The 27878-nt window shown below is 44.2% G+C and overlaps 1 protein-coding gene and 1 long non-coding RNA gene across 9 annotated transcripts in view; one reads left to right on the top strand and one right to left on the bottom strand.

Annotated features, from left to right (window-relative positions):
* The window catches only part of DENND4C (DENN domain containing 4C), a 127943-nt gene extending 121725 nt beyond the window's left edge, over positions 1 to 6218 (bottom strand). For 4 of the 8 annotated variants that reach the window (XM_051857424.3, XM_002708081.6, XM_089317616.1 and 1 more), the window contains exon 1: positions 5806 to 6218. The gene's annotated coding sequence lies outside the window, so the exon portion shown is untranslated. The remainder of the gene's footprint in view (positions 1 to 5805) is intronic. The other 4 variants (XM_089317629.1, XM_089317631.1, XM_089317622.1 and 1 more) reach the window with 3 other exon arrangements.
* A 76-nt stretch (positions 6219 to 6294) lies between these two features.
* LOC149128782 (uncharacterized) overlaps positions 6295 to 27878 on the top strand; it is a 43008-nt gene continuing 21424 nt past the window's right edge. Inside the window, exon 1 of the long non-coding RNA XR_016223973.1 lies at positions 6295 to 7028. This is a non-coding gene — a long non-coding RNA (uncharacterized LOC149128782). The remainder of the gene's footprint in view (positions 7029 to 27878) is intronic.

Here is a 27878-nt window from a genome sequence, read left to right as displayed (position 1 = left end):
CTACAGAATAAAATAGAAAGGTGCTATGATAAATAATAACTGATCTCCCAAACAGATGGTTAAGGTCTCTCATAAAAGGTAACACGTAAATGAAATAGTTCATGCAAAGGTTCTGAGGAAAAGAACCTGAAACTGAAAAGAACCTGAAACTGATGTCACAGTGGCACAGCAAGCAAAAAAAAAAAAAAAAATAGAGGCCGGCACCGTGGCATAGCAAGCAAAACTGCAGCCTGCAGTGATAGCATCCCATATGGACACCGGTTCAAGTCCCAGCTGCTCCACTTACAATCCAGCTCTGTGCTATGGCCTAGGAAAGCAGTAGAAGATGGCCCAAGTCCTTGGGCCCCTGCACCCATGTGGGAAACCCAGAAGAAACTCCTGGCTCCTGGCTTAGGATCAGTGCAGTTCCTGCTGTTGCAGCCAACTGGGGAGTGACCTAGCAGATGAAAGACTCTCTCTCTCTCTCTCTGCCTGTCCTTCTCTCTCTGTGTAACTCTTTCAAATAAATAAATATCAAAAAAAGAAAAGAGGGGCCGGTGCTGTGGCATGGCAGGTAAAGCTGCCGCTTGCAGTGCTGGCATCCCATATGGGTGCTGGTTGCAGTCCCAGCTGCTCCACTTCCAATCCAGCTCTCTGCTGTGGCCTGGGAAGACAGTGGAGGATGGCCCAAGTCCTTGGGCCCCTGCACCCATCTGGGGGACCTGGAGGAGGCTCCTGGCTTCGGATCAGCACACCTCTGGCTGTTGCAACCAGCTGGGGAGTGAGCCAGCAGAGGGAAGACCTCTTTCTCTCCCCCTCTCTCTCTAACTCTTTCAAGTAAATAATTAAATCTTAAAAAAAGGGGGGGGGGGGGCAGTGCTGTGGCAAGCAGGCTAAGCCGCTGCCTGCAGCACCAGCATCCATACGGAAGACCCCCTCACCTCTCTCTCTCTGCCTCTCCTCTGTGTAACTCTGACTTTCAAATAAATAAATCTTAAAAAAAAAAAAAGAAGTAATTTGGCATAGGTAAAATGATTTCATTATAGCATTATTTAATGAGTAAAAACTGTTAAGAGTACTAAAATGTTAAGACAGAGAAATGGTCAAATAAACTGTGAAACTTTAGACTACTACCAAGTCATAAAGTAACAGTAATACACAGCACCAGAGAAAATATGCTAAGTTATGTGAATGTAACCAAAGAATTGATGCAACTGTGGAAAGGATTATTGTACTAATAGTAATTAGTATTATACATATAGCATAGGATTATAGAAAAATGTAAACAAAATAGGTGAGAATAATTAAAACTTTTCTTTTGAATTTCTTTTAATGTTTTATCTTCCCAATTAAAGTTTTCGAATACCACATTAAGCCTGATTATAGCCATACACTCACATATGCAGGAAATCAAGTTTATAAACTAGCTTCTTCCCACACAATACCAAATTTTAAGTTTCACTAATAAAATTATCTAATTTTGAAATTCCTAAATCTTATGCTAAAGACCTAGTATTTTGTACTAGCTGTACTAAGCAGAATTCTTTCCAAGTTTTAACTCTTATTTTTTAAAGATTTTATTTATTTAATTGACAGAGTTACAGACAGTGAGAGAGAGAGACAGAGAAAAAGGTCTTCCTTTTCCATTGGTTCACTCTTCAAATGGCCGGAACTATGCTGATCCGAAGTCAGGTGGCTCCTCCTGGTCTCCCATGCGGGTGCAGGCGCCCAAGCACTTGGGCCATCCTCCACTGCCTTCCCAGGCCACAGCAGAGAGCTGGACTGGAAGAGGAGCAGCTGGGACTAGAACCCGGAACCATACGGGATGCTGGCGTCGCAGGTGGAGGATTAACCCAGTGAGCCATGGAGCCAGCCCCTAACTCAATTTTTAAATAATCTTTTCTTTTAGGGGCCAGCATTTTAGCTTTCTGGGTTAAGTTGCTGCCTGTGATGTCAGCATCCCATATTGGTACCAGTTTGAGTCCCTGCTGCTCTACTCCAATCCAGCCTGGGAAAGCAGCAGAGGATGGTCCAAGTACTTGGGTCCCTGCACCCACATGTTAGACCCCCATGAAGTTCCTGGATTCAGCCTGGCACAATCGAGGCCCTTGCAGTCATTTGAGGAATGAACCAGCAGATGGAAGATTCATCTGTTTGTTTCTTTCTCTCTCTCCTCTCTCTGTAACTCTGCCTTTCAAGTAAATAAATCTATTAAAAATAATATTTTCTTTTAACTTTTTTTAAGATTTATTTTATTTATTTAAAAGACAGAGTTACAGAGAGAAGTAGAGACAGAGAGAGAGGTCTTCCATCTGCTGGTTCACTCCCCAGATGGCCTTAACGGCCGGAGCTGAGCCAATCCGAAGCCAGGAGCCAGGAGCTTCTTCTAGGTCTCCCACGTGGGTGCAGGGGCCCAAGGACTTGAGCCATCTTCTACTGCTATCCCAGGCCATAGCAGAGAGCGGGATCGGAAGAGAAGCAGCCGGGATTAGAACCGGCGCCCATAAGGGATGCCAGAGTTTCAGGCCAGGGCTTCAACCCGTTGCACCACAGCGACAGCTCCTTAACTTTTTATTTATTTGAGAGACAGTCTGAGTTGCCATCAGCTAGTTCATTCCCCAGATGTCCACACAAGCTTGGTCTGGGCCAGACTAAGCTGGAAACCAAAAATTCAATCTAAGTCACCCACATGGGAAGCAGGAACCCAAGAACTTGCACTGCTACCTCTCAGAGTCTACAGCAGCAGAAAGTTGGAAACACAGCAGAACTGGGATTTGAATACAGGTACTTTGACATGGAATGTAGAATCTTAAGGCCAACTACCTGCCCCCCCCCCATCAAATTTTAACTCCTAACAAATTATTTCCCAGTGCCAAGGAGCCATCTCATTACAAGTCTGTCAAGCTGAAAGTCATACAATTTGTAGTACTAGCATGAAGAAGAAAATATTTTAATTCATTTCTTATGAAAGTTTATTTGCCCTTCCCATCTAAGTCTCAACAAGCATATCATATTGGAAATTCAAATTACAACATATATTCCATTTTGCCAATCAGTAAGATCAAATGATACAACCTGCCACTGACTCAGCAGCTTTCTTTTTTACTTTACAACCTGTACTTAAGGTCCAAGCAACAAGACTGAAACCTAACTTTGAAACTGAGCAGCAAAGCCAATACAAAACCAATATTTGTCTTGGCAGGAAACTCCAATGAAAATATGAGATGTTTTGATCCTAACAGATATGCAAAGAGGAAAGGTGCCTTGTTATTATTCATCCCGTGAGTTCCCTTGTGTATAGCTACAAATTAGCTACTTAAATATTAGCATGTTTCATTATAAGAGAGCACCTCAACAAAATAACCTTCCAAGCCTGGCAGCATGAATGCCCAGAGCCTTAACACACTACTGCAGTTCCTTGTAATTTAAAATACTTGCATTTTAAAAATGTCTCCACATACCAATCCTACTGCCAATTTCTTTAGCTAAAAGCTCAAGTTTGTAGTACAAAATACCGAATTTACTTTCAACATCAGAATGCATTCATTCACAAATCACACAGGCTTAAATTTCCCCAACTTCAACATTCTAACATCATAGCTTTTCTATTATCCAAATTAACAAATTAAACAGCATACACTGAATGAAGTGCTATTTACCAAAGTCATCCAACACATATACAACCAGCTCACTAAAATCAGTAACACAAAAGATTAGACCTATAATCACAATCAACTGTTTTGCAAAATGCTAAAGAGATAACAAAGAAAAGAAATATAGGGGCCAGCTCTGTGGCATAGTGGGTAAAGCATCCGCTTGCAATGCTGGTATCCCATATGGGCACTGGTTCGTATCCCGGCTGCTCCACTTCTGATCCAGGTCTCTGCTGTGGCCTGGGAAAGCAGAAGATGGCCCAAGCCCTTGAGCCCTTGCATTCGTGTTAGAGACCAGGAAGAAGCTCCTGGCTCCTGGCTCCTGATCAGCACAGCTCCTGCCACTGCAGCCATTTGGGGAGTGAACCACCGAATGAAAGACTCTCTCTCTCTGCCTCTGCCTCTCTGTAAATCTGACTTTCAAGTAAAATAAACACATCTTTAAAAAAAAAAAAAAAAGGAAGAAATGTAGACTAAATGGCAGAAAAACCTTTGCCATTACCAGAAATGGGAGTCAAACAAACCTATATGAGAAGTAGATCATGTACATGAATACAATTCTAAGTCCATTTCTGAGTCCCCAGTCTCACGCCAAGAAGGTAGTTTATCAACAATTTAATAGTTACACAAAGAATAGAGTGTGGGGGTCAGCCTTGTGGCACATCTGGAACTCCCATGTCCCATATCAAAACGCTGGTTTGAGTCCAGGTTACCCAGCTTCTAATCTAGCTTCCTACTAACTGCATCAGCAAAGCAGTGGTTGATGGTCCAAGCACTTGGGTTCCTGTCACCTTATGTGTGGGAGGCCTGGATGGAGTTCCTGATTCCCGGCTTCAGCCTGGCTCAGCCCCAGCTGTTGGGGGCATTTGGGGAGTGAACCAGTGAATGAAAGCACGCGCGCTCTCTCTGCCTTTCGAATTAAAAAGGAAAGAAAGAAAAAACCTTTTTAAAGAGGGTAGACAATATTGGCTTTTTCCTTCCATAGGTAACCTTTAATGCACAGAGATTAAGTTTTTCTTTCGCAATTTTGCGCTTTCCATGAACAGAAAAAAAAATTCTGCATTTTGTATAGCTTAATACAAGTGACCATCTGAAATTAAGTATTTCCTGAGAACTTAGCGCCTTAGCGCTGACGCCTTTCTCAGTCTTACTATGCCCTTCACCCTGTGAACAGGGAGACAAGAGGGAAGAGCTATTCCTACCGTAAATTGGGTCTGAGAAGAAGCCTTAACATGGGTTTGCACACAATTAAACAAGCTCAGGGGGTCAGTTTCTCAGGCTACAATGCTTGACAATCTCCGCTGGAGGCACAAGCACACAGACTGGAGATGACACTTTCCCTCCCATCTGCACAAGTAACTTCGGTAACTGCCTTCAGTTTTCCCGTGTGAAACAAGCACACAATGGGGGAGGGGGGGCACTATTTAAAAACTGGGTCATTCCTTATTTGTTCTGGTGAAGCACGGTCTTGGGGAGGGAAAAGGCCTGTGAAGCGGAAAAGGGGGAGAAAAAAAGAACTGACAGCATCCCCAGTGCAGAAAAGTTACAGCTCTACAGGAGTCAGCACTAGGGGCTCAAGACTTAATTTCTGTTTAGTTACTCCCAACTTGAATGGAACCCGCCTCGCTAAAAGTCACCCCCAACAAAGAAGCCCTGACGTTCGGCCACCGTAAGGCTGAGTGGAAATGCCCTCAATTCACCTGCGACACCTGCCCTGGCCCCTGTTCTCTACTCTCTCCCCACCCCCTCGCTGCTCCGCGCGAGCCCCTCGGTCTCCAAAGGCCCCCCACCCGCTCCAACTTCCCGACCACTCGGGCCCAACTCCCCCGTGGGAACCCCGTTCCCGCCCCTCCCCGCCTAGGCGGCCGCGGCCCCCCCACAGTCCCTCGGGCCCAGTTCGGTCGCGCTCGAACGCAAGAGGTTCTCAGGGGCCCGGGAGACAGCGCGAGCAGGCCCTTCCTGGAGCAGCCTCGCTCCCACCACATCCCGCAGGCTCCGGGGACTCCCCACCCTCCGGAAACTGGGGAGAAAGTAGGCCGGGGACGCGAGCCCCCGCAACTCCCCGCCTCCTTGGCGACCCCCCGCGGACCGGTCACTCGGAGCCCAGCCCCCGAGTCGCTACCTGCCCCGCGCCCTCACTGCCTCGGAGCGCGGCCCGGCGCCGCAAACTCACCTGCTGCCTGCTCCTCACTCAGCGCCACCGCGACGCAGCTTCTTCCTGGGGCATGAAAGCGCGGGTTCGCGGCCTGGGCGCCCTCTGCACGGCAGGGTAGGGCGGAGGACTTGCTCCGACCGCCGCCGCCAGGGTCCGTATGCGCCTGCGCCGCCTCGCGGGCCGAGTCCCCAGGGGCGCCGCCTGCAAAGAGGGGTAACGGCCGGCAGCGCTAGCCCAGACCGACGCCTCGGACTCGGGGAGCCGGGCCGTGCGGGCGGCGCGTTATCTAGGAGCTGCGGGTGGTGCGGCCGTCCCGGGAGTTGACCGCCATGTTTCTGTTCCCTTTTTCTTTTTTTCTCCCCCTCCTTCCGCCCCTTTCCACAGAACAGCACTTTCCTCCCCCCTCCCTCTCCCTTTCCTACTGCGGGGGCGGGTGGAAAGGGCGTGGGGGAGGGGAGGAGGAGGCGGGGGCGGGGCAGCGCTCGGGCCCCGCCTCCAAGGCGCGCCGAGGCCGCACGGCCGCTGCCCCCGCCTCCCCGCGCGAGCCTTCGCCGGGACCCCCGGCCGCGCGGTCCCGACCCAGGCAGCTCGCGAGCCGGTCCTGCGCGTTGGCGCGGCTGGTCAGGCAGAAGCCGCTGAGGAGAAAGCTCTGAGGGCGCTGCCAGCACCCCTTCCTGCAGGGCCCGGACTCTTCGTGTGATGTGGGTTTATTGGCTTGGCCTTAGGCAGGTGGCGGCAGCTCCTCCTCGGGGTTTTCAAAGACAGAGAAAGTGACGCCGAGCGGCTCAGGGCCACCAGGAGAATGCAGAAAGAGACGTGAGGTTTCCTTCCCAGACTGGGAGTGAATTCCCAGCACGGCTCTGTGGAGGGGTGCGCCAAGCCTGAGGGAGACCCTGCGGCCTCGCGCTGCCCGAGGTCCCGTCCCGGTGCAGCGCCCCTGTCCTCGGCGGCTCTCGGTTTCGCTGCTTAAGCTGAGATTTCGGAATGGGCGTCCAAACGTGGAAAGCGCTCATTAACTACTCAGCTGTCTCCTGCCTCCTTATCTACTCATACTCACGCAGTCTTTTCGCCGTAATGCAAATTTCCCAAAATGTTTTTGACAGTATTTTTAATTTATAGCTCTTCGGGAAGAAATACATGATTTAAAATGCAGCTTTTTTTTTTTTTTTTTTCCATCCTGGCCAAAAAACTTGGCGAGTAACTTCACAGATTCATGGCAGGTCAAAATTTGTGACTGACTGGTGAGTATTGTCATCATAAATGATCATTTCCCTGAAAATGATTGTCTCCTTGTATTTGCTGAAAAGTGAGATTAAACCTGGTTCCCAAGTGCCCTTTTGTCACTTTATTTTTGAAGTTTGTTTCATATGTAGATAACTTGAGCTCTTTATTCAGCTCTTTATTCAGTTAGCAGTCAAAATTAAGAAGTGTACACTAATAGAAATAAGGCTTATTTAATAATAGTTTGGAGTCATTTGGGGATCCCTGGAAACCATCATTGATATTGACAATTGGGACAGCAGATGTTTTAAATAGGATCTAATTAGGGCCATTTTTTCCTGGCACAGCCGTTCAAGCTGCACTTATCAAACAGCCCATCAGGTATTGGAGTAGGTGCATTTCTGATCCAGCTCTGCAAATGCACCTGTGAAAGCAGCAGAGGATAGCTGTGTATCTGGGTCCCAACCACCGATGTGGGAGGCCTGATGGAGTTCCTGACTCCTGTCTGGACCAGGTGCTATGGTAGCCATTTGGGAACTAAACCAGAGGAAGTAGATAGACCCACCCAGTCACTTTGACTTTCAAATAAATAAATCTTTAATTAAAAAAAAAGACAAAACAAGGATATGATGCTTTAAAATTTAGGTTGCCCGTTTTTTCAAAGTATAAACTAATAATTTTAAAATATTTAATACATCAAGATTTCTTAATAGGTGCATGTCATTAATACTCAGGGCTTGGGAGTTGGTTTTTTTTGTTGTTGTTGTTGTTTTGCTTTTTTGCTTTTTAGAAGTTTGTTTTTATTTGAAAGGCAGAGCAAGGGGCAGGAATGGATTTTCCTATCCACTAGTTCACTTCCCAGATTCCTGCAACAGCCAGGGCAGAACCAGACTACAGACAGGAGTGGGAACTTACATTGAACCTTCCACATGAGTAACAAGGAACCCAAGTACTTGAGCCATCACTTGCTGCTTCAAGATGCGCCATTAGCAGGATGTTGGAAGCTGGATCCAAAGGAGCCAGACCTCCAACCCAGGCATTCCAGTATGGGATACTGGCATCCCAAACAGCATCTTAATAGTTACAGTACCACAGCACCCACCCCGGGTTTTTTTGCTTTTCTACTCACAAAAATGAAAAATGAGAGAAGCCAGTATGTCCTATTTGAATTTTCTCACTTTACAATGTACGATTTGAGATTTAAATTATTTTTCCTATTTTAATTGCCTTATAGATTTACCATAAATTGTCATTGCCATTTTCTACCAGAATCTCATAGAATGGACCTGTATGTCTAGGGGCTAGTTTCTCAGCTGAGGTGAGAAATATAAGTGACCAATTGGGTTTCTTGATTCAGCAACCTTTTCAACTTTACAGTTACCTACCTAGAGCTGAAATAAGTTTGTTATAATTTTTAATATCTAAACAATTGACTATCTAAAAAGTGAGAGGGCAGCTGGAGATCCCAATAACAACAAAATTGGTTTTTGTTTTTGTTTTGTTTTTTTTGACAGGCAGAGTGGACAGTGAGAGAGAGAGACAGAGAGAAAGATCTTCCTTTGCCATTGGTTCACCCTCCAATGGCCGCCACGGCCGGCGCACTGCGCTGATCCGAAAGCAGGAGCCAGATGGTTTTCCTGGTCTCCCATGGGGTGCAGGGCCCAAGCACTTGGGCCATCCTCCACTGCACTCCCGGGCCACAGCAGAGAACTGGCCTGGAAGAGGGGCAACCGGGACAGAATCCGGTGCCCCAACCGGGACTAGAACCCGGTGTGCCGGCGCCGCAAGGCAGAGGATTAGCCTATTGAGCCGAGGCGCCGGCCAACAAAATTGTTTTAATCCATGGGTGGGTGTTGTGGTACAGCAGATTCAGCCATTGCTTGCGACACCTACTACATCCCAAACAGGAGTGCCAACTACTTAGCTTCTGACTGAGCTTCTTACTAATGTACCAGGGAAAGTGGGAAAGCAGCAGATGACCATGGCCCCAGAGGTTCCCTACCATCCACATGGGAGACTTGCATGGAGTAACTTCAGCCTGGCCCATCTTCAGTGGTTTAGGCATTTGGGGAGTGAACCAGCAGATGGAAGATCTTTCTGTCTTTCCTGTCTGTTACTCTGCCTTTCAAATAAATAATTATTTTTGTAAAACTGTTATAGTCATTATAGTATCAAGTTTTTTTTTTTTTTAAGATGTATTTATTTGAAAGGCAGAGTGACAGAGAGGCAGAGGCAAAGAGACAGAGAGAGGTCTTCTATCCACTGGTTCACTCCCCAGATGGCCACAACAGCCAGAGCTGTGCTGATCTGAAGCCAGGAGCTTCTTTCTGGTCTCTCACTCTGATGCAGGGGCCTGAGGACTTGAGCCATCTTCCACTGCCTTCCCAGGCCATAACAGAGAGTTGGATTGGAAGTGGAGCAGCCGGTCTCAAACCGGCGCCCATATGGGATGCCGGCACTGCAGGCAGTGGTCTCACCCACCACACCACAGCACGACCCCAGTATCACAGTTTCACTTGAGCCTATCTAGATAAAAGAATGCATGGGAAGAATCTCTCAGCCTATTGAAGAAGGAATATGAACATTCTGCTAAAAAGCTCCTTGCTGTTTTCTGCCTGGTCATAGTCATTGCCGTCTTGAGTACTTCAGTGTACTCAGAACTTCTAAACATTTCCTTGTAAGGACAGGGGTCACATATATGTGTTCACTTGTCATATTCTCGTCTGGATGCAGAGTAAATCCAGTATGTTAGCCCAATATATTACCATATATTGTCTCTCAGACAGTAACTGAGAGATCTACTGGCATAGATCAGTCTGTGCTTCCCTTCTTCCACTCCATCCTTAGGCAAGTTACCTAACCTTTTCCCATCTGTAAAGTGAGAAAAATGATATTTATAAAGAATTAAGCTAATTATAGTAAGCTCTAAATATTAAATAGGCCAGGTCAGTAATCAATATTCAACACATGTGATAGGCAGCCTCTCATTATGGTTTGTCTTCTGGTATTTATGCCCTGTGTAATCCCCTTCCACTGAGTGTGCGGTAGACTTATTGACTGGCTGCTCCACTTCCAATCTGGCTTCCAGCTAATGTGCTTGGGAAAGCAGCAGCAGGATGGCCCAATACTTGGGACCCTGCCACCCAAGCCTCTGTCTCAGCCTTTCAAATAAACTAAATAAATCTCTCTCTCTTTTCTTTTTTGAAGATTTATTTAGTTTATCTGAAAGGCAGAGCAGGGACCAGCATTGTGGTACAGCAAGTAAAGCTGCCACCTACATTAGTTGCCAGTTTGAATCCTGGCTGCTCCACTTCTAATCCAGTTCCCTGCTAATGCACCTGGGAAAGCAGCCAAAGATAGCCCAAGTGCCTGGGCCCCTGCGCCCATGGAGGAGACCCAGAAGAAGCTCTTGGCTTTGGATTGGCCCAGCCTCAGCCATTGCAGTCATATGAAGAGTGAACCCTGAAGATTTCTCCCACCTCCCCCCACCCCACTCTGACTTTCAAATAAATAAATAAATCTTTTTTTTTCAAAGGGGGGATAGGCATAGAGCAAGAGAGGAAAAGAGATTTTCCATGTGCTGGTTCCCTTTTTTTTTTTTTTTTTTTTTTTTTTTTGACAGGCAGAGTGGACAGTGAGAGACAGAGACAGAGAGAAAGGTCTTCCTTTGCCGTTGGTTCACCCTCCAGTGGCCGCCGCGGCCCGCGCGCTGCGGCCGGTGCATTGCGCTGATCCGATGGCAGGAACCAGGTACTTATCCTGGTCTCCCATGGGGTGCAGGGCCCAAGGACTTGGGCCATCCTCCACTGCACTCCCTGGCCACAGCAGAGAGCTGGCCTGGAAGAGGGGCAACCGGGACAGAATCCGGCGCCCCGACCGGGACTAGAACCCGGTGTGCCGGCGCCGCAAGGCGGAGGATTAGCCTAGTGAGCTGCAGCGCCGGCCTTTTTCTTCTTTTTTTTTAAACATCTATTTATTTGAAGGAGTTATAGAGAGAGCCAGAGCCAGAGCCGTTCCACTGGTTCACTCCCCAGATGACCGCAGTGGCCTGAGCTGAGCTGATCCGGAGCCAGGAGCCAGGAACCAGGAGAGAGATCAGGTTTTAAGTATCTATTTTTTTTCTCATGACACTTTCTCAAAGATTTCATTTTTAAAAAAATGAAACTTGTTGATATTTAAAATCCAGACCTAGCATGTTGCTATTTCACTTGCATTGCTTTAGTTTCTTAATATTTAAGCTTTGCTTCATGGTACCTTTTGTCTGTATTTCAAATCTTCACAAGCCTGTTTTGTTTTGAACTTGAATGACAAACTTTGTTTTTCATCATAAGTATGCTCAGAGTTAAATATTAAAGAATGTTGTGTAACATTTATCCAACAAAGTCTTTGATTTTAGAATATCTTTTATATACTAAGCCGGTGCCGTGGCTCACTTGGTTAATCCTCCACCTGCGGGGCCGGCATCCCATATGGGCACCAGGTTCTAGTCTCGGTTGCTCCTCTTCCAGTCCAGCTCTCTGCTGTGGTCCAGGAAGGCAGTGGAGGATGGCCCAAGTGCTTGGGCCCCTGCACCTGCATGGGAGACCTGGAGGAAGCACCTGGCTCCTGGCTTCGGATCAGCGCAGGACCAGCCATAGCGGCCATTTGGGGGTGAACCAACAGAGGAAGATGTTTCTTTTGTCTTTCTCACTGTCTAACTCTGTCAAACAAGCAAAAAATTATATATATATATATCTTTTATATGATGTCTAGGATTTGCTTCAAAATAGTGTAGTGAAAAAATATGTAGTAAAGGGAGTAGTAGGTGTGGTGAAAACAAATTGGTATTCAAGCTGGGTGATTGATTTTTGAGAGTTATGTTGTTTGCTTTTTATGTCTTTTTAAATTTTTCCATAGTTAAAAAGAAAAACTTGTTTTATTGAAGTATTTTGTAGAATCATAAATTTGAGGTGGAGGGGAAGCTTTTTTTTTAAGATTTATTTATTTATTTATTTGAAAGAATTACACAGAAACAGGAGAGGCAGAGAGAGAGAGGTTGTCTATCTGCTGGTTCACTCCCCAGTTGGCCGCAACAGCTGGAGCTACGCTGATCTGAAGTCAGGAGCCAGGAGCTTCCTCTGGGCCTCCCACGCGGGCACAGGAGCCCAAGGACTTGGGCCATCTTCTGCTGCTTTCCCAAGCCATAGCAGAGAGCTAGATCAGAAGTGGAGCAGCCAGGACTTGAAACAGCACTCATATAGGATGCCGGCACTGCAGGTGGCGGCCCCACCTGCTATGCCACAGTAATGGCCTCCAAGGGGCGGGCGCGTGGGGGCGGGGTGGGTCTTTAAAGATCATCTATTCTGATTAGCTTCCAGCAGAATTTGTTGACTTACCCAGGGTCTCCTAGTCTCTTGTTTGGTGACCTCCTATTTGGGTGTTGAGGAGAACTGCTGAATTTGGAGCTATATTCCACATTTCCTAGAAGATCCTCCCTGTGTGAAACTCCCAGCCTGGTCTCTGCTTTTTTTTTTTTTTTTTTTTTTTTTTTTTTTTTTTTTTTAAGATTTATGTTTTATTTATTTGAAAACACAGGGGGAAAAAAAGGAAAAGGAAAGGAGGGAGGTGGGGGAGAGAGAGAGAGAAAGATCTTTTATTTGCTGGTTCACTCCCCAGATGGCAGCAACAGCCAGGGTTGAGCCAGCATCATATGCAGCAGCTTAATCTGCTGTGCCATAACATTGGCTCCTGGTCTCTGCTTTCTGCAGTGTAATCAATACACTGTATATTCACAGGTTGTTTGGTCCAGTCCTCCACATTCTTGAAAACAGTACTGATAATTTGAGGCCCCAGTGCTCCACACCCGCTGTTACATTATGATATAGTGGGTAAAGCCACTGCATGCAATGCCAGCATCCCATATGGGCACCAATTCAAGTCCCGGCCTTTCCACTTCTGATCCAGCTCCTTGCTAATGGGAAAAGCAGCAGAGGATAACCAGATACTTAGGGCCCTGCCACCCACATGGGAGACCCAGAAGAAGCTCCTGGCTCCTGGCTCCTGGCTCCTGGCTTCAGCTTGGCCCAACCCTGGTCATTATGGCCATCTGGGAAGTGAACCAATGGATGAAAGATATTTCTCTCTTTCTGTCTCTCCCTCTCTCTTTGTCACTCTTACTTTCAAAGGCAGAGAGACAGAGACAGCAAGAGACCTTCTGTTTGCTGGCTCACTCCTCAAATGGCCACAACAGCCAGATCTAGACTGTGCCAAAGTCAGGAGCCTGACATTCCACCTAGATCTCTCACATGGGTGGCAGGGGTGTAAGTACTTGGACCGTCTTCCACTGCTATCCCAGTTGCATTAGTAGAAAGCTGTATCAGAGGCACAGTACATGGAGCTCCAGCAGGCACTCTGATATGGAATGCCAGCATCACTGGGCCCAGACAAGGGTATTTCAATCACTAGGACCAACATCTACCCTTCACATTACTTTATTTAGTTTTTATTTTATTTATTTTGGTAGGCAGAGTTACAGAGAGAGGTCTTACATTCACTGGTTCATTCCTCAGATGGCCACAATGGCCCAGGGGGTGCCAGGCGAAGCCAGGAGCCAGGAGCTTTGGCTCTCCCAGGTAAGAGCAGGGACCCAAGCACTTGGGCCATCTTCCACTGCTTTCCCAGGCACATTAGCAGGGAGCTGGATTGGAAGTGGAGCAGCTGGGACTTGAACTGGTGCCCATATGGGATGCTGGCACTGCAGGTGGTGGCTTAGCCTGCTACACCACAATGCTGGCCCCTCACATTATGTTTTATCATTTACATTTTAAAAAATTTCCCCATATTGTAGTCACTGACATTTGTTATCTACTTACTTAGAGGTTTATTATCTATCTCTTCTACTAGCAGGTAAACACCACAAGGGCAAAAATTTTATTTTATTCACTATTGCATCATTGGTACCTAGAACAATAGTAATACTCCATAAATATTTGTTGACAAATATGAAAGAGAGCAAGAGGACAAGTGTTTGGTATAGCAGTTAAGATACTGCTTGGGATGCCCTTATCTCATACGAAAGTGCCAGAGTTCAAGTTCCAACTTCACTCTCAATTCCAGCTTCCTGCTAATATGTACTCTGGAAGGCATTAGGTGATGGCTCAAGTTGTTGGGCCCCTGCTACCCATGTGGTACACATGTGTTGAATTCTAGGCTCCTGGTTTAGCCTGTCACACCCCTAGCTGTTGTGAGTATTTGGATGGGCATTTGGCATTCCAGCAGATGGAAGATTTCTCTCTCTCTCTCTCAAATAAGATGGATGAAAATAGGCAAAAGTTTAAAAATAATTTGGGCCGGCACTGTGGCATAGTGGGTAAAGCTGACGCCTGTGGCACCAGAATCCCATATTGGCACCAGTATCGGCTGCTCCACTTCTGAGTCAGCTTCCTGATAATGCACCTGGATAAGTAGCAGAAGATGGCCCAAGTGCTTGGACCCCTGTAGCAATGTGGGAAACCTAGAAGAAGCTCCTGGAATGGAGCTTGGATTGGATTCTAATTGGATTGGATTCTAATTGGCCCAGCTCCAGACATTATCGTCAGTTAGGGAGTGAAACAGGATGGAATTTCTGTCTTTCCTTCTCTCTCTAACTCTGCCTTTCAAATAAATAAATACATATATATTAAATAATAATAATGGGCCCTTTTTAAGAGTTTATCCTCTCCCCATTCTTTGGCTTCCATGATTCTGGTTATTGCTTCATCTCTAGGGTCACTGAAACATAGTATTGGTAGATACTGGCTGAGCACACTCCTCTAATAGTGCAGATCCTGTGTGTCTAGCCTGTCTGAAATCTCTGAGACTCTTATTATCTATATTTCTTCCCCATGCAACTATATAAGAAAGTTCTTTGGAACAAGTCTTTAGCAGTAAAATTGCCTGTGTCCGATGTTGCTGTGCCTGGGTTCGATACCCAACTCCAGCTCCTGACTCTAACTGGCTGACAGGCAGCAGTGGTGGCTCAAGTCTTGTTGTTTTTTTTTGTTTTGTTTTGTTTTGTTTTGAGAGGCAGAGTTACAAATACAGAGGGGGAAAGAGAGAGGTCTTCCATCCGCTGGTTCACTCCCCAGAATGCTCCAACGGCCAGAGCTGTGCCAATCTGAAGCCAGGAGCCAGGAGCTTCTTCCAGGTCTCCCACATGGGCAGGGGCCCAAGGACTTGGGCCATCCTCTACTGTTTTCCTAGGCCAAAGCAGAGAGCTGGATCGGAAGCAGAGCAGCCGGGACTAGAGCTGGTGCCCATATGGGATGCCTGCATGGCAGGCAGCAGCTTTACCTGCTAGGCCACAGTGCTGAACCCCAGTATTTGGGTTTTTGCTACCCACATGAGAGACCTATATTGTGATCCTGGCTTCCAACTTCGGCCCCCCTGCCATTGTGGGCATTTGGAGAGTGAACCAGAGATTGGGATCTCGGTCTAGACAGACCTCTCTTTGCCTCTCAAATCAATAAACTTTTAAAAAGAAAAGAAAAAAAAAGAGTTTTTTTCAGTTAGGTTCAAAGCATTAAATATGGCTGTGAACATAACTATGATAGCAGTAATCATTAACTTAGATTGCCTAAAAGAAAACAAACAGCGAATTGGCAGATTATCTTAACTGACTTGAATAACATGTTAGTTCTCAATTTAATGGTTTATATACTGCTGCCTGCTACCTTCATTAGGGATTATTACAGTAGATTTTGAGCTTATCAAAGGAGAAAATTGTGTTTTTGTTTACCTTAGTCACAAAGTTTCATTGCTATTTTTAATATTCTTTTGATGTGCTAATAACTCCTAATGAGGATCATTAGTTAAGAAATTAAAAGAAGGCAGGTTTCTGTAGAAATTTTGTTATATATTTATTTCAGGGGCAGAGAGAGAAAAAGAGCTTGCCATCTGTTGGTTCACTCCTCGAATTCTCACAAGGGCCGGCACTGACTGGGAGCTCAATCCAGGTCTTACATGTGGATGGCAGGAATCCAGTTACTTGAGCCGTTACCACCGCCTCCCTGGGTGTGCTTTAGCAGGAAACAGGAGTCAAGAGCCAGAGGCAGATATGAAACCAAAGCACTTGGACATGAGACAGAGGCTTCACAACCACTAGGCCAAACATCTGCCCCAGATATTTTAAATCTATTCCCACTATTTCCCTATGCTCCATATAAAGATATCCTGAGGGTTACTACTCATTTCACCTAGATTTCCCTAATTAAGTCAAACTCAAAATGGCATTCATTGAAAAAATTAGAGCAGGAGAATAGAGAAAATTAAAGCTTTTTAAAAATATTTATTTGAAAGGCAGAATGACACAGAAGAGAGATTCTCCATCTGCTAGCTCACTCCCTAAATGGCTGCAACAGCTGGGACGAGGCCAGATGGAAGCCAGGAGCCAGGAACTCCATCCAGGTCTTCCAGGTGGGTGGCAGGGACTTAAGTACTTGAGCCATCATCTATTATTTCCCATTGGAACCTGGATCAGAAGTAGAGTAGCAAAGACTTAAACCAGCACTCTGATATGGGATGCCAACATCCCAGGAGGCAATTTAACCCATGTTGGCTTAACCCAGTGCACCACAATGCCAGCCCCAAGTTAAAGCTTTTGAATCTCAGTATTTTCGTTTACTACTTGTGAAAGTTATTTAATGTCCCTAAGCCTCTGTTTCCTTATTCATAAAATGTCCATCTTACAAAGTAGTTTAAGGTTAAATATTAGCAACCATCCATCAAGTGTCTGCTATGGGCCATATGGGTAGTCACTATACTAGGTTTTTAACTTTCACTGGCAACTACTCCAACTCTAGAAAACTGTCATTGTAATTTCCTATGAGATGCATTCCATGTTGGAACTGGCACGTGGGTTAAGCCACTGCCTGTGATGTTCATATCCTATATGAGTGCCTGTTCAATTCCCAGCTCTTCCATTTACAGTCCAGCTTCCTGCCAATATGGCTGGGAAAGCTGAGAAAGATAGCCCAAATACTTGGGCCCTTGCCATCCACATGGGAGAAGTGGAGCAGCCTAGTCTCAAACTGGTGCCCATATGGGGTGCTGGCATTGAGGCAGAGGCTTAACCCGAAATGCCACAATGCTGACCCCTTTCATTCGTTATCATACTCTACTGGAATTATGACAATCAATTTGCCAGGGTACACAGAGGGAACTCAAAATATTTCAGTGGTTGAAAAAAAAAGTGGGTTTATTTTTGTAGGACTTAAGGACCTGGTGGCTGTTAGAACATAGGGATGGGCTGCTGTTGGAGGGATGTCAATTGTGATTCTAAATAAACAAGCAAACCTTTAAAAAAAATAAATAAATAAAATAAAAAATTTTTAAAAAGCAGGGTGGAGGGGTGCTGCATTGTGGTGTAGTGGGTTAAGCCACTGTTTCCAGTGTCTGCATCCCATATTGGAGTAAGAATTTAAGCCCCTGATACTCTGCTTCTGAGCCAGCTTCCTGCTAATATACCTGGCAAGCAGCAGATCATGGTCCAAGTAATTGGGCCCCTGCCACCCATTTGGGAGACCCAATGGAGTTCCTGTCTCATGGCTTCGACTGGCCTACCCCTGCCTGTTGTGTCATCTGGGAAGTGAGCTAGCAGATGGAAGACTCCCCTCCCACCTCATCCACCCACCCCCATCACTTTGCCTTTCAAATAAAAATAATTATCTTATTTTTCTGAAAGGCAGAGTTACAGAGAGGGAGAGATACAGAAAGAGAGATTTTCTATCTGCTGGTTCACTCTCCAAATGGCCACAAGGTCCAGGGCTGCGCCAGGCCGAAGCCAAGAGCTTCATGTGGGTCTCCCATATGGGTGCCACTTATTTGAAAGAGAGAAAAAGATCTCTCATCTACTGATTCACTAGCTCATCCCCCAAATGTCCATAACAACCAGGGCTGGTCTAGGCCAAAACCAGGAGATAGAAACCAATCCAGTTCTCCTACTTGGGTGGCAGGGGTCCATCCACATGAACAATCATATACTGCCTTCCCAGTCTGTACCAGCAAGAAACTTGAACCTAAACACTCTAACATGGAATGCAGTTTTCCCAACTGACTTCTTAACCACTAGGCCAAATGCCCAACCCTTGATGCATTTTTTTAAAATTTGAATTCAGGGGGCTGGCATTGTGGTTCAGCAGGTTAAGTCACTACTTGCAACAATAACATCCCATGTTGGAGCACCAGATCAAGTCCGTGTTACTCTGCTTCCAATCCAGCTCCCTGCTAATGTGCCTGGAAAGGCAGTGAAAGGTGACCCAAGTACTTGGGCCCCTGCACCAACATAGGAGACTCAGAGAAAATTCCTGCCTCCTGACTTCTACCTGGCCAAACTCCAGCTTTTGAGGTCATTTGGGGAGTGAACCAGCAATAAATTATTTTTGAAAATAAAATATGAATTCTGTGGTAGTTTTTGTGGCACAGTGGGTTAAGCTACCACTTGGAATGCCAGCATCCATATTGGAGTGCCTAATGTGAAGCTACCCCACCCTTCTGATCCAGCTTTCTGTTAATGCTCCTGAGAGTCACAGAGTGATGGCCCAAGTACATGAGCCCATGCCACCCACACCTGAGACCCAGATGGGGTTCTAGAATCCTAGTTTTGGTATAGCCAGCCCAGCTTTTGAGGGCATTTAGGTAGTGACCCCATGGTTGGAAGATATCTCTGTCTCTCCCTCTCTTCCTCCCAATTGGCTTTTTTTTTTTTTTTTTTTTTTTTTTTTTTTTTTTTTTTTTTTTTTGACAGGCAGAGTGGACAGTGAGAGAGAGAGACAAAGAGAAAGGTCTTCCTTTTTGCTGTTGGTTCACCCTCCAATGACCACCATGGCCGGCGCGCTGCAGCCGGCGTACCGCGCTGATCTGAAGCCAGGAGCCAGGAGCTCATCCTGGTCTCCCATGGGGTGCAGGGCCCAAGGACTTGGGCCATCCTCCACTGCACTCCCTGGCCACAGCAGAGAGCTGGCCTGGAAGAGGGGAAACCGGGACAGAATCCGGCGCCCCAACCAGGACTAGAACCCGGTGTGCCGGCGCCGCAAGGCGGAGGATTAGCCTAGTGAGCCATGGCGCCGGCCTGCCAATCGACTTTTCAAATAAAAGAGATAAATCATTTTTTAAAATATATGAATTCCATTAAATTCTAGAATGAAAGTCATATAAAAGCAAAGTTCCTATTGTTTTTCCTCTTGCAGATAAATTGATCATTAAATCCACTTTAGAGTTTTCCTTCTATTTGTAATTTACCACAATGTCCTGGAAAGAAGAAAGAGTTGGAGTCAGCATTATGGCATATTGGGTAAATATGCTGTGACATATTTGCTGTGACACTGGCATCCCCTATGGGCACTGATTCAAGATACAGCTGCTTCACTTCTGATCTTGCTCCCTGCTGATGCACCTGGGAAAGCAGCAGAGGATGGCTCAAAGTTCTTGGTTGGGCCCCTGCACCCATGTGGTAGACCCAGAAGAAGCTCTGGGCTACTGGCTTAGGCTTTGCCCAGCCCAGGCCATTGCAGCCATCTAGGGAGAGAACCAGTGGATGGAAGATTTCTCTCTCCCTCTCTCTCAACTCCATCTTTCAAATAAATAAAAGTAAATCTCAAAAAATAGAAGGAGGAGTCTAGAATTCTGAGCGTGAGTACCAGCTATGCTATACCTGCCTATGTAACTTGGAGAGATCACTTACTTCTATAGGCATAAGATCCTCATCTGAGAATCTCAAAAATGCTGTGACTTCTTTTTGAGATAGGGAGAAAGAGAGCTCTCAATCATGGACCTACTCATTAAATGTCCCTAATGTCCAGGAATGGCCAAGCTGAGGCTAGCTACTGGGAGCTCCATTCAGGTCTGGAACATGGATGGTGTGAACCCAATCACTTGAGCCATCACTGCTGCTTCCAAAAATCTATGTTAGCAGGAAGCTGGAATCAGAAACTGGAGCCAGGCTTCAAATCCCAACACTAAAATCTGGGACCCTGGGATTCTTAACTGGAATCTTTAACCAGTAGGCCAATTGCCCACCCCTGGCTAAGATTATTGGATTGAGTTTTATGTGATAATTAAAAAATAGAATATGGATCATATGACTGATTTATATGACTCTGTGATCTCTAGGAATGCTTTTCATTAGGAACCTGTGTCAAATTCTTTGCACATATTTACATTTTATATCAAAGTGAGTTTTAAAATATGGAAAAATGGGATGGGCATTGTAATGCAACAGATTAAGCCACCATCTGTGATACCTGTATCTCATATGGGTTCTAGTTTGTGTTCTGGTTACTCCACTTCCAATCCAGCTTCCTGTTAATGTACCTGAGAAAGGAGCGGAAGATGGTCCAAATGCTTGGGCCCCTGCACCCATATGGGAGATCCAGATGAAGCTCCTAGCTTTGACCTGTTCCAGCCCCAGCCCTGCAGCCATCTGGGGAGTAAACCAGCCGATAGAAGATTCTTTCTGTGTGTGTATGTATGTATGTGGGTCTGTGTGTGTGTGTGTGTTGGCCTCTCCTTCTTCCTGTAACTCTTCCTTTCAAATAAATAAACAAATCTTGGTTTCTGAAGAAGATGCAGTAGTGTTAGCTGCAGAGTATCTTTTTGCCTGATCCTGCTCCTGACTCACTACTGTTCACTGTCACTGAGGAACAAGTCAGTTAGGAAGCTGCGCCACAGCCATTGCTTTTTTTTTTTTGAAGATTTATTTATTTATTTGAAAGGCAGAGTTATGGAGAGGCAGAGAGAGAGAGAGAGGTCTTCCATCCATTGGTTCACTCCCCAAATGACCACAATGGCTGGCTGGAGCTGGGCTGGTCCAAAGCCAGGAGCCAGGAGCTTCTTCTGGGTCTCCCATGCTGGTTCAGGAGCCCAAGGACTTGGCCGTCCTCTGTTGTTTTCCTAGGCCATAGCAGAGAGCTGGATTGGAAGTGGAGCAGCCAGGACTCAACTACCCATATGGGATGCCGGCACTGCAGGCAGTGGCTTTACCTACTATGCCACAGCACTGGCCCCAGCCATGGCTTTTTAAAAATGTTATTTAAGTTATACAAGTTTCATGAAATTCATATATATATAAATTTAGGAAGATAGTGATACTTCCACCCTACTCTCCCTCCCACTTGCACTCCAACCCTTCTTCCTTTTCGAAACTTCTCCCATTCCCACTCCTAATTTTTACAAAGAGCTACTTTCAGTTTACTTAATGATCTCAAGGTTAACCCTACACTAAGTAAAGAGTTCAGCAAATAGTATGAAGAAAAAAAAACACTATTCCTCAACAGAAGAGACAAGGGCTCTAAGCAATCATCAAATCTCAAAATTCCATTTCACTCATATACATTATTTTAGGTATCTGTTACCATAGATCAGGGAAAACATATGATATCTGTCTTTGGGACTGGCTTATTTCACTAAGTATAATGGTTTCCAGTTGCATACATTTCATTTTTAAAAAAAATTTTTTACAGCTGGGTAGTACTCCATAATGTATTTATACCATGATTTCCTATAATATGTCTTAAAATCTGGTATTGTGATGATTCTGGCTTTGTTTTTGTTGTATAAGATTGCTTTAGGTATTTGGAGTCTCTTGTGGCTCCATATGAATTTTAGCATCATTTTTTCTAGATCTGAAAAAAATGTCATGGTATTTTGATTGAGATTGCATTAAATCTATAAATTGCTTTTGGTAGTATGAACATTTTGATGATATTGATTCTTCCAGTCCATGAACATGGAAGTTTTTTCTATTTTTAAAGTGCCAGCATCCCATATGGGCAGTGGTTGGAGTTCCAGCTGCTCCTCTTCAGATCCAACTCCCTGCTAATGCAGCTGGGAAAGCAGCAGAGGATGGTCCAAGTTCTTAGGCCCCTGTACCCATGGGGGAGTCTCAGAAGAAGCTCCTGGCTTCAGTCTGGCTCAGCTCCAGCTGTTGCAGTCATTTGGGGAGTGAACCACTAGATAGAAGATCTCTCTCTCTTTCTGTGCTTCTCTATAACTCTGCCTTTTAAATAAATAAGTAAATATTTTTTAAAAAATTGCTGCTTGGGATGCCTATATCCCATATTGAATTGTCTGGTTAAGTCCCCAGCTACTCTATTTACACTACTGATTCAGCTTCCTACTAATGGAAACCTTGGGAGGCAGCAGGTAATGGCCCAAGTACTTGGGTCTCTGCCACTCATGTGGGAAACCAGGATGCATTTCCTGGCTCCTCTCTTCAGCCTGACCTATCACTGGTTGTTTCCAGCATTTGAGGAGTGAATCAGCAGAGAGAGGACTTTTGTCTCTCTGCCTCTCTGAATTCCAAATAAAATGAAAATAATTATTTGTTAATATTATTAAGCATAATAAATGTTAAAATATATTGCATAGAGAAGAGTGGGCTAGAAATTAATATACACCAGGTCATTTAAAATTGTTGTGACTATCTGTAAGCATATGTGTGTGTGTGTGTAGAAAAACCACTAATCTTAATGAGGTCATAGATTGTTTTTGCCTTCAATTTACTTAACTGTTTTTCCCATGAACATATATTACAACATCTAATAAAAGCTATAAAATGTTTAAGGGCCAGCATTGTGGTGCAACAGGTTAAGCTGCTACCTGTGATTCTGGCATTCCTTATGAGCACTAGTTCAAGTCTCAGCTGCTCCACTTCCAATCCAGCTCCCTGCTACCCAAGTGGGAGACCCTGATAAGAATTCCAGGCTCCTAGCTTCCTTCTGGCCCAGCCTGGGCTGTTGTAGCCATTTAGAGAACGAAAAAGCGGATGGCAGATCTCCCTCTTTCACTCTGTCTCTTTCCCCCTCTCTCTGTAACTCTGCCTTTCAAATAATAAATAAATCTTAAAAAAAAAAAAAAAGAAAAGAAAAAAAAGACAGTCTATCAGAAGTAGGCTGCGAAGGAAACAAAAGCAAACAGAGAACAGCTGGAGTTTCCTGGTAAGGGAAGTTTGCTCTTTTTAAGAAAAGTACAACAAATGCCTCTCTGTGGAGAAGGCTCATACTCTGTCATATAAGGATGTGTTTTGTGCCTGTCATCTCTTTATTCTTATGCCAGGTGGAAAGAGAACAAAGCAGTCCAAAGAAGAAACGGATAAGGACTTTTAGCTGAGCTAGAGGGGTGGGGGGACTCAGAAAACTAAACTCAATTAGTTCTTGAAGTAATTTTATGTAGCCAAAGTACAGTTTAGACTTGATTAAGATGTAGTAAAACTGCACTGAGCTCATGTTAGCAGAGGAATTTTGAGACTACATTGGCCTGAAGTATGGAGACCATCTTAGACCTCTTTGTAAGAATTAAATTCAGAGTCATTTAGAAAGAAGTGTTTCTATTTGGTTTGTGCATAAAACTTGTCTGTGATATATTTTTGAAATGTAGTAAAAGTAGATTCAGTTCATGTGTGTGTTTCTTCAAAAACATTTTGCCTGAGATAGGTAGCATGGTGATTAATAATAGCCCTATATATAATTTCATATTAGAGAAGGAAAGTAAAAAATGCCTTAATTTATCTCTTGGTTGATTATTTCTACTCCTGAACTCCAGTTATTTGGACCATGTAGCCCCAGTTAACACCAAACATAATTTTTAGCTATGAAACACAAATAAATAATCACCAGAATGCTGAATTTACACCTGAAGCTTTAATAGCAGTATCAAGCTAGTATTGACTTCCTTTACTTTTTTTTTTTTAAGTTTATTTATTTATTTATTTATTTGAAAGAGTTACACAGAGAGAGGAGAGGCAGAGAGAGAGAGAGGTCTTCCATCCGATGGTTCACTCCCCAATTGGCCGCAACAGCCAGTGCTGTGCTGATCCAAAGCCAGGAGCCAGGAGCTTCCTCCAGGTCTCCCACATGGGTGCAGGGGCCCAAGGACTTGGGCCATCTTGTTCTGCTTTGCCAAGCCATAGCAGAGAGCTGGATGGGAAGTAGAGCAGCTAGATCTTGAACCTGCGCCCATATGGGATGCCGGTGCTTCAGGCCAGGGCATTAACCCGCTGTGCCACAGCACCAGCCCCGACTTCCTTTTCTTTTTTAGATTCTTAAATTTTGTTTGAAAGAGTGACAGAGTTGGGGAGGGAGGGAAAGAAGGAGACGGGGAGAGAGAGAGGGAGAGAATCTTCCATTTGAGGAGTCACTCCTCAAATTCCTGCAACAACAAGGCCTGGGCCAGGCTGAAACTAGGAGTCAGGAACTCCATCTGGGTCTCTCACAAGAATGGCGAGGCCCAAGTATTTGAGCCATCATCTGCTGTCTCTTAGGATGCATTAGCAGGACATTGGATCAGAAGTAGAATAGCTGGGACTTGAACTTGAGGTCATCCCAAGTGGCAGCTTAACTCACTGGCCCACAGTACCAGTTAGATTTTTGGCAGAAAAATCTGAGCTTGTCATAGCATGCAAATGGTAATTCTTTGCTTGACAAATCTGCAAATGATACCCTTCTTCCAAGTGAGTCATCCAATCTTTTCTGTCCATAAACATTGTCACTGAAAATTAATTCTCAGGAACTCATCTTGAACACAGTTTAGACAACTGTAGTGTTTAACATTCTGTGCTAAATGCTTAGTGTGGCTGATTTAATCCATAACATATCATGCAGTTAGGTATCAGAGTTGACTGCCTGATGTGAACCTTTGGCCAAATGAAGGATGAAGTGATCTCATCTCTACCTGGCCTTGCCAGATCCACTCATGTGGTCAACTGTTTATATTGTTAGCCTCTTTAGAAAAATATACAGAAACTTTACAGTATGACACCACTCTTCTGGTACTCTGTATTCTGAATCATATTATTGTATTTTCTGCTTTGACACTGATTTATGAAACTAGCTTTGGATTCTGACTTTAGATTATTTGATTCCTTATATTTTGGATCCTACCTTTGACATGTTTTTCACTTTTTGTTCTGTGTTGGGCTTGTACTCATTCAAATTCCTGACAAGCTCCACCCACACATCTTTTTGACTAAGATATTGTTTCTCAAGTCCTATAGACAAAAACCACAGGGGAAATAATTAGCCTAGCTAGGAAGGCATCTTTCCTAGTCGCTAGATATGATCTCTTCAGAGGTGGAGGGTCTTCTCATAAAAAACTAAATGTGGTAAGCCCAAAGACATTGTGCAAGAATTATCTGTTTGTACAGGCTTTTTCCCTAAGGGTACAAGAAGAACCTGCCAGACTAGTTGCCACCACCAAGTTAAGAAAAGACATTCATGTGATAGACACTTGAAACCTGTCTCTCATTTAGTGCTCGTCTCCTCATTTACTGCCCAGATACACACTCTTCCACAGTATTGTCTGGTTCACACATAGTTCTAGTTCATGCTTTGCCTGTACCTTAGCTCTGATCTAGTGTGATCTCACTGTTCACTTTTCCTTTTCTGGTCCAGTTATCACCCATCAGTCCAGATACATGCTTATCTTTGCACATATAAGTGAATGAGGTACAAGGCATATGCTTATTTAGCATGAATTTGGCTGAATGCTAAAATCTTATTGTGGGTATATTAGTTTAATGCAAATTTACATTATAATGTCAAGTTATTAACACCCATATCATGAAGCCAAAACTATTTGGATTAGTTAATATCAGGAGTATCAATATATTTCGGATGTGTTTCTGAAATTGCAAATATTTTGATACAATGAGAAAACCTTAATTTCAAATAAATGTCCCACCAGCTTGCCACAATGCCTGAAATTTCACTCTTAAAGAATCATATATCTGTGTCATAAAGGAACTCAAGATAGCTATTAAAATGTATTTCAAAATCCTGATAGTAATTATGTGGAGATCTTACTGGTTATTATTTTCTACAGTGAGCATATGCACTTTTACTGTCAGAAAAAATGCTTATACATCCAAAGATGGTGAAAACCCAAAGCCATTATCAGGTAACACCTTACTGAATATATATTTCTCAGCTCCTTTCCATTAATACAAGACAGCTAGAAGCCAGAAACCTTCAGAAATAGGTTTAAAACAAGATCCTAAAGGAATTAAATCCTGATACAATGTTCTTGTTCTTAAGCAGAGGTATTTATAATATATTCTTTTGTATCTATCAAATATTACACTGAAATATTTTTAGCCAAAAATAAACTTACTTCCCCAGTTTTGACAAAACCTGTCACGGCAAGATTTATGTAGCAGATTCTTTATAGCTCTGGTGCTATATAATTAGCATTTCTAAAAATATGGCCAATATTAGACTAAAGCTTACATCTATATTGTGGTAATGTTTAAACTTTTTAAATTCAACTTGAAATGATTAAGCTGTGTAGCCCTGGTTGTGGTGCAGCAGGTTAAGCCTCTGCCTGTAGTGCTGCTTTGTGACACAGGCATTCCATGGCCAGTTCCAGTTTCAGTTCCCTCTGCTTCTAATCCAGCTTCCTGGAAAGGCAGCAGATGCTGGTCTAAGTACTTGGGCCCGAGCTAGCCAAGTGGGAGATCCAAATGGAGTCCCTGGCTCCTGGCTTCGGCCTGGTCCAATCCTGGCTGTTGCAGCCATTTTTGGAGTGAACCAGCAGATCTAAGATCAATCTCTCTCTTTCTCTCCTTCTGCCTTTCAAATAAACAAGCCTTTAAAAAAAGAATTAAGTTACCAAAGGACAACATTACAATAAGTCTAAAGATCTTCATGGACTTTTTGATTCTAGAATGAGTCCATATAGAAACAGTGTGCAGATGGAATGAGTAGAGGATGGTTTTATGAATAGAAAAAAGGCTTGAAGAAAGGAGAAACAAAAAAAGTGAATTTGGCATTTCAAATTTGCTTTCCTTGTAAAGGCAGGACAGGGAGAGAGAAAAACAGGCTGATTGGTTGCCATCAAGTTATTTCAAGTTACTTCTTTTGTGTAATTAAAGGGAACCTCATTATCATGCAGATTGAAACTGGGAAATTTGATTGTTATCTCTCTAATCCTTATTTCTGGGAAATGCAGAGAAAGTTTACTTTCACCTTGGTGACTTGGAACATAAGGCTGAATAACTCCATTTTTATTTTTAATCTTTTGGGGCCTAGAGAGGAAGCTTAGTCCAACACAATGACCTGCTATAATTTCTATTTAACTGAAGAATAGATAACATTTCAGGCCAGGTAAATTCATCCCTGATTTCCTCAGAACCCAGGGATTGAATTACGGTGGGTCCCTCCAATGGTAGCTATTATGTATTCTATTTTCAGGTATGTTCACAGAAAACCAGTTTGTGTCCCGTTCACTTACTCAAATACTTCCTGAGACATGTGCTACCCATATGACCGATCCATGCTAGGGATATTGTGAACAACCCAAACATGGACTCTGCACTCATGGAGTTTACAGACAGGTGTGTTTCTGGGATAACATCATTCTCAACTGTATCTTTTTTTTTTTAAAGCATATAATTCACATACCATAAAATTTGCCCTTTATTTTATTGAGTGTCAAGTATGTGTGTGGCACTCTGTTAGGTAAGTGAATAGATGTAGACCAACACTCATGAGTCAGATGTACCAGAGAATAAGAACGCTAGAATTCATCTTCTTTATTTCCACCGGCAAATCTTAAATTATCTTTAGCTATAATGTTCCAGACTAAACTATGCTAATTGACAGTTCCTAGAATTGGAAGATGATTTTACTATTTTTATCATGAAGTGGTTTTTAACCTCTAGCCCCTTCTGTATTAAAGTTGACAGAACTCACAGATACAGTGGCTTGGGTGCTGTAGAATTTCTCTGTCACTTTGTACAGTCAGCATGGCTGATGTCTTTGTGAAGCCAGTGTTTAGCTACACCCAAGCATTTATACATAAAAGATCATCAAGGGATCTTGTTAAATGCAGATTGTGATTCAGCAGGTGTTTGTTGGATCTGA

Source organism: Oryctolagus cuniculus, chromosome 1 (genome assembly GCF_051225735.1).
Source record: "Oryctolagus cuniculus isolate XC-2025 breed Fujian yellow rabbit chromosome 1, ASM5122573v1, whole genome shotgun sequence".
NCBI classification, from domain to species: Eukaryota; Metazoa; Chordata; class Mammalia; order Lagomorpha; family Leporidae; genus Oryctolagus; species Oryctolagus cuniculus.
This window is presented reverse-complemented; position numbering and strand designations above follow the sequence as displayed.